This window comes from Nanorana parkeri, unplaced genomic scaffold, assembly GCF_000935625.1.
Source record: "Nanorana parkeri isolate BGI_ZX_2015 unplaced genomic scaffold, ASM93562v1 scaffold2792, whole genome shotgun sequence".
NCBI lineage: Eukaryota > Metazoa > Chordata > Amphibia > Anura > Dicroglossidae > Nanorana > Nanorana parkeri.
In genome coordinates, this window is record NW_017309060.1 from 89345 (window position 1) to 95137 (window position 5793).

The 5793-nt window shown below is 36.6% G+C and overlaps 1 long non-coding RNA gene across 1 annotated transcript; it reads left to right on the forward strand.

Annotated features, from left to right (window-relative positions):
* Positions 1-1268: 1268 nt before the first annotated feature.
* On the forward strand, positions 1269-4531 carry LOC108802320. The gene is made up of 3 exons (XR_001942214.1): positions 1269-1299; positions 3032-3079; positions 4486-4531. It is a non-coding gene; the product is annotated as an uncharacterized LOC108802320 (long non-coding RNA).
* The last annotated feature ends 1262 nt before the right edge of the window (positions 4532-5793 follow it).

The window sequence follows — 5793 nt, forward strand, 5'->3', positions numbered from 1 at the left end:
TATATTTAGCAGGGGAGACTATTATTTATCTTTGTTACAGCCTTGACCGGTAGACATGCTGGGAATTGTGGTGTTATGTCCCCACAGTGGAGTTTGTGGGAGATATAAGGAGTCAGCAGGTGAACTTGTCACCAGGCATGCAAATGGGATTATCAGTGTTAGCCATTGCAATAATTGTCATTGTACAGATATAACTGATATTTATACAGCTGGGTATCTCACACATTTATTCCTGTCCTGATTTTTTCAGGATGTTCTGGATGAGCCCAATCATTTATACTGCAGGGAACAAACCTTTGATTTTGTTATTAGTACTGTGCTGAACAATTTCCATACTAGTAAGCCAAAGATTCATTCCTTAGGAAGTCCTAGACCTAGATCAACCTTAGCAGCTGACTTTAGAAACTGAACAGCTGCCTGTTGATTTGTTTCTGTGGTGTCATCATAAGGAACAAGATGATCTAAGGAGTCATGCTAATTATACCTAATACAGTAACTACATACCTCCTACATATGAATTTTTAATGTAACAAAATAAAGGCCCTACCACCTACGCACGCCTATATCTACACAAAATGTATGTTTAGTTCATGCCTCATATTATTTAGCATCTCAAGTATGAATTAGCAATACAGCATTCTCCCACTGCTGATCTCTCCTCCTCTCTCTCTAAAGGTGGAAGTGATGTGTATTACATCACTTCCACCATTAGCTGTCATTTCTCTGGCTGATATAACCAGAGAAGAAGCTGTTGAAGCAGATGTCCCTTGCAAAATGAAAATTCACTTGCAAAGTGAACAACCTGTTTGTCTTTAGTAAACCAACCCCAATGTCTCTTTAAAATAGTGATAAACTATGTAATAATTCTAAAATGTTTTTAGAAACTGCGCTCTGTTGTGTTATTTAATTTTTCCAAGAGTAAAAAAGGCAAACAGGGTCATGGTGATTCCAGCAAATATGCTTAGAGTCTTGGGTGTGCTGATTTAAGCAAAATTGCAGATCTCCTAAACCAGACAACCAGAAAAATGTTCACTGATCATTGGTGATCAGTGGGTGCTAAGCTGTATACGGTAGGTGTTAGACAATTAGGATGAGAATTATACTCAAAATGAATGTAGCAATAAGTTGCTCAGATAACTATGTAACTATGTAATTATTAATATTATTATTATTAGTAGTAGTAGTAAATTACTTGTTGTTGTATTCACTTTTCTTACCTTAATCCTTATTTAGAAACAACCTGGTACACCTACCTTCGAAGTTGTTACAAAAATAATTGAGTTTCTTAGACCAGTGCTGGTGAGTTTTCCTTTTATTTTTCTTGTTATTTTTCTTCCATGTTTTTTGCCATATATTTATGGTTTTCTCAGTCGGAGTTGATCGTGCTCTTTGCATGCAGATTAATATTCCATTTCTGATGGTACAAATTATAGTATGGACAGACCACATGAATGTACCCTAAAGTATGTGTCTACCCCTTTTCAGTTAAAAAATTGACAAACAAATGGTTACACATTGGGTTTTTCTGTGTGCTTTTTTTAGACTATTGTATTGTCACAAGAATTTTGTGGGAAATGTTTAAATTTAGTTTATACAATATTGTAGTAGTATTTTTATTGTCAAATTACAGATTTGTTTGTATTTTATGTGTTTGATTATTTGTATTAATGTATGCCCTGTAGGTCAAAATACATCTCAGGGCACACATTTAAATTCAGTTGACTTTAAAGGAAATATTTTATTGAATTAAGTGGGGCTAGCATGGGAAAACAACAATTGTTTAATAAAAAAGAATAGGAATATAGCAAAATCAAGGAATAGTGGTATATATTTAATAGAAACTAGACATGTAACTAAAGATTAGTTTTGTTGCGAATTGAAATTCAGACGAATATCAGCATATTCAGACATTTGGATGCATCCAAATGTCCAAATAAAAGAAATAAGGAACCCAATTGTATCCGAATTTTGGATACAATTTTTTTGCTATGCATCCAATCTTTTTTCCGAATGTCATTCGGAATGAACTGATGTTGTTAAATGGTAACATAAAAAAACAGCATGGAGATCCCTCCCCAATTCTTAGGAGGGGCCCCAACAAAAAAATGGTAGGGTTCTACCCAAACTCCCTTACCAGACCCTTGACCCCAAGCAGCAGCAGGGCAGGAAGGAGGGCGTAATCATGTGACCACCCCCTTTTGCACCATACCAGGCTACATGCCCTCAACATGGTGAAGGTGCCTTGCCAGGGGGGACCCCTGGCAAAGCACCTTGCCCCCATGTTGATGAGGAGGTCTATTAGATCCCAGATGTCTCCCCTGCCCTCTAATACAGACAATCAAGCACAAGATTGTGCTTGATTGCCTGTGTAACTGGCAATTTAGCTGACTTATGACATCTCTGATGCAGAAGCAGATCAGGGAATGGATGTTCCTTGGTCTCTTCCCACTTTCCATCCTGACACTGTTTGCCATAGTTCCTGGCCCCCTTGAGGAGCAGGGGACCCCAAAAACCACATCAGGGGGTGTGGCGGGGGTAGCACTGTACAGCTGTCTAGATCACTTGTTATTAACAAGAAACGCCTGCTGAAAAAAAGATGATACAGGTATGTCATATGGACGTGATTAAAGTGCATTTACTGCTTGTTCAGAATATGTAAATACTTTAATGTGCAAAGTGTAGGCACAGGTGCACTTTATGAATCAGCAATTACAAACAAAATCTCTACTAAATAAGGACATATGCTTGCATATTTGCTACACAAAACCAACATGCCTGGAACAGTTCTAAATTTACATAATGCACAGTAATAGTATACAGAGAAAAAGTTTACTGCAAAAAATCAGACTCTAATATATGCTGAGTTTAGGATGGACCGCTGCTAACTAGGTCTCATTTCTCAGTTTTTAATGTTGAAAGGTATTCACTGGTCAAAGATCTAAGCTGTAAAGTTTATGTAATGCACTGGTTAAATTCTTACTTACAATGCAACAAAACATAAAATGTATTTTTATTGTTGTATATATTTCAGGATAATGCTGGTCTTTCTCCATTACTTTTGAATACTCTCTGCAATATGGTATGATAAAATATTCCTGAAGGCTTAATTTAGTATTGCACATACAGTATTTAAAATATGACAAGTATGATGGCCAATAATAATTATAAGTATTTTTCCAGTTAAAAATTAGGCTGCACATCACTATTTAAGCTATACTGCTTAAATAAATACTAAATAATAAAAAAATAAAATAAATGTATCATGATGTATCATAGTATAAGCCTTTAAATGTGATAGCAATGATGTAAAAACTGCACAATATAGAAACACATCAGCTCAGGTGTTTGTACTCTCGCTATGAACACTCACTTGCACAGTGGAGCCAAGAGCCAATGAAGTACCATTTTGTAGTAAATTCAAAGTTGAACCAACGCATCAAATACTTTATGCGGACAGCAAAAACATGTTTCACCTATCTTTCAGATGACCGGTTTTATGCAACTTCTTAGATTTGTTTCAGACATTCCCAAATTCTGCTGTTAGCGTACCGTGCTCATTAATCCTGAATACAAAATATGCAAAAGCATTTACTGGAAGTGGCTATTTTGTGGCCTGAAATTATTATAAGTGCAGTTTTAAAACACATGTACTAGGTCAGTGGCGGCGAACCTTGGCACTCTAGCTGTTTGGGAACTACAAGTCCCAGGAGGCATTGCAAGGCTCTGACAGCCACAGACATAACTCCCAGAGGCAGATGCATGTTGGGATTTATAGTTTTGGCACAGCTGAAGTGCCAAGGTTTTCCACCACTGTACTAGGTGCTCCTCCAGGTCAGTCCATTTGGATCTGCTGACAGGGTACATGCACCAGCTTGCAACCAGCCACAAATATCTATTGAAGATCAGTGTGTAATCTTGAATTCATCAGTTGGCGTACAGCTTATGTCTCAGACAAGATAGAGACAATCATTGATAGTCACAGAGCATGTGGTTTTCAACACCTATCATCTGTCCTTTGCTGTCTTTTAGTTAAGGACCTGAGACCTAAGGCATATATCAAACACCCAAAAAACTTCAACAAAGTTTCTAGGGTGTATCTTCCATGCCCTGCTTATCTCCCCCTGAGTAGTACAATGTAAGAATGTATTGTTACACTGCACTTTCTATTTTGTTCATATGTAGATGCAGGTGTAACATTTGATCTGCATATTACATTAGTTAAAGAAATTGTAACAACAAATACAATAACTCTAGGCATAAATTATGATCATCATGCTCACAGCTTCTTAGCCTCCTTCTAGACTTGTCCTTAGATTTAGTATCACACTTATGAAATCCATACCTAGTCTACCACAAGCTGTACAGATAATATGTCTTGGGTCTGTTGTATAGGCATCAGCCCATACTTAAATAATAATTAAGGGGCTGGCTAGCATTCAAGAAATGTATTTAAAAGGCTATAACCAGTTATTTTATTTTTTTTAGTTAGAACCTGCTCTTACCCCCAGCTGTGTACCTGCACTCTTGGCAGTAAGTATGACATAACATATCAAAGCTGTTTTAATTGACTTTAGATATGTCATGTAATGCACATTAGAAGATCAACCTACAGTACATAGCCCTTATGTACTATTTTGTGCACTTATTTTAAATTGTAACTTTTCAGACACTGATTCACATCACTAAATTTGAATGGCCATTTGGGATGCAGATTCTGACAAAATGGCTGCCAGCATTTTAATCTGCAAATATTTTAGGTCTTTAAGTTGGCAAGTTGTGCCCATAACTGTGGAACATCTGGATTGTAGTACTCTCACAAGGTAAAGTGACCATTGTTAGGTGGGTGTGCACTATAAAAAGTGTGCTCCAGGCCTAATAAATGGTCATTTCCAAGCATGTTGAAGCTGCTTTTAGAGTGTGTGCAGCGTGTTTAAGTTAAATTGCTCATGGAAAAGATAATTTTGTGTCCAACAGAAAATGGGTAGAGGGTATGTTTTTGTACCAAAGGTCGAAACTGTTTACCAAACTTCTGTAATACTATCATACTATTATATATAGTGAGTATTATATTAGTAGGTGAGGACAGGAGGACCAGAAAGATTATCTTTCCTGGGACCCATGCAGGATCTTAAACCCTCTTCCTTCTATCTTGACTGTGACCTCTCAAGTAATGACCATCTTGTTGTATCCTACCTCCTAATGCCTCATTCATCAGCCAACCCCACTATTCAAAGCAGTCACTCCTAATGCATCCATGATCTTGAATGTCATCTGCCTTCTGGAAGGTCAGTATATAGACAAACTCCAGATAACACTAGGTAATTTAAAAAAATAATTTGGTGACTGGAATTTTTCTGAATGTTTTTCTCATATGGTAATACAATACCATATAAGCTTTTTAACCTTATATGTTCTTGTACTTACCAGAGTCATGTTACACAAAAGACTGTGACTTATTACTTAATTTCTCAAATGCTCATGTCATTCTTCAGAACTGTCTCAAATTCTTATTTAAAATTTTTTTAATCAATAGATAAATATAGGACTGTAGATTGAGGGGTGAACGTCTGCGATTAATCCATTTTCCTTATATTTAAGAACAATGCAACACTTTATAATCATACATATACTGCACAGAAAAACACATATACTGTATATTTACTGTATGTACAGTTCATGAACATACACTGTTTTCTTCTTCCTCCTTAGGGAGACCCGGTAAAACTAACCACAGACATAAAACGTCAAGCCTGCCAAGTAAGTAAATGGAAACTGTGTAACAGATACAATACT